The sequence below is a fragment of the Bos indicus genome, chromosome 8, assembly GCF_029378745.1.
Source record: "Bos indicus isolate NIAB-ARS_2022 breed Sahiwal x Tharparkar chromosome 8, NIAB-ARS_B.indTharparkar_mat_pri_1.0, whole genome shotgun sequence".
Lineage (NCBI taxonomy): Eukaryota > Metazoa > Chordata > Mammalia > Artiodactyla > Bovidae > Bos > Bos indicus.
Genome location: NC_091767.1, coordinates 89,688,603 through 89,690,271, shown reverse-complemented (window position 1 = coordinate 89,690,271; position 1,669 = coordinate 89,688,603).

The following is a 1,669-nucleotide window of genomic DNA, read 5'->3' as shown; positions in this document are numbered from 1 at the left end:
CTATCCATGGAGCATAATGGGGTTCCCAAATGTAGCTCAGCAGTGGCAGGACCCCTGGGTTAAGGAGACACAGCTCAGAGATGGAGGTGGCCAAGGCAGCTATGCTTCACAGGTAAGAGTGTCCAAAAGGAGAGATCTCCATAGAGCACTCCCCAAATCTCTTTGCAAACATGTGAAAGAGTTCTGAAAAATGTGAGTATGTGAAGAGAAGGCCAGAGAAACATCACCAGAGAGGATCAGGGGAACAATCCCCACTCACACAGTCCAGAAATAATTCATGTTCCACCAGCCAGACTGGAAAGACTCCCAATAAACAGGGTATTGAAAAAAGTAGTCAATAGTGTAATGTCTTAGGAGTAGGTACAAATTAGCCCTAGAGTAAAAATCAAGTCTCAGAAATATCAAACTATTTCCAAGTACTTACAGTACGTATCAGAATAAAGGCTAGTAACATTTAAAGGAATGATAAAAAAATTCCTACACTCAAGAATATATTTAACATATCTATCATACAATTAAAAATTTACCAAATAGGCAAAGATCTAGGAAACCATAACTCATGATTAGTAGAAAAATAAATTGATACAGTTCCAGAAATGTCACCAATGATAGAATTAGTAGAAAGGAATGTTAAAATAGCTACTAGGAATGTTTTTCAAATGTTCAAGAAAGCAGAGAAAATTATATGTATAGAAGAGTTATTGGAACATATGAAGGGAAAAATAGACCTATATAATAGAAAGAACTCAAGAAATGAAATAAATGATGCCTGAGATGAGGGGACATATGTATTCCTATGGCTGATTCATGTTGAGATTTGACAGAAAACAACAAAATTCTATAGAGCAATTATCCTTCAATTAAAAAATAAATAAATAAGAAAATTACAGAGGATGGAATTAATAGCATTTTAGACAATATCCCAGAAAAGATAAGTGAACTTGAAGACCTAGCAGTAGAAATCATCTGAAATGAAAGACTATCAGTGAACTGTGAGACAACATACATGACAGTATTTTTGGAACTTGAGTCCTAGGGAGGGGATTTGATGAAAACCATAAAACTACAGCTTAAATAAATGAACAAGAATAAAAATAAAACTCAGCAACCACAAACAGAAGGATCATGAAGAAAATTACTCCAAGTTATATCATAATGCTGCTGCTACTGCTAAGTCGCTTCAGTCGTGTCCGACTCTGTGCTACCCCATAGACGGCGGCCCACAAGGCTCCTCCATCCACAGGATTCTCTAGGCAAGAATACTGGAGTGGGTTGCCATTTCCTTCTCCAATGCATGAAAGTGAAGAGTGAAAGTGAAGATGCTCAGTCGTGTCCCACTCTGAGCAACCCCATGGACAGCAGCCCACCAGGCTCCTCCATCCACAGGATTCTCTAGGCAAGAATACTGGAGTGGGTTGCCATTTCCTTCTCTATATCATAATAAAACTGCTTAAAGTGATTGAGGAAGAAAAATCTCCCCGGCATCTGGAAAACAAAGGGCACATTAACAACAGAGAGATGAGGATGGCAGGGGGGTGGGGCAGTGGCCAGGGAGCCTAGGGTCCTCTGCCTGTAATGTTGGCATGTCCTTCATCTGTCCTCCTGGGCCCAGATCACAGGCCAGCTCCTGTGAGAGACAGGAAGGGACACTGCAACTCTTGGTTTTTAG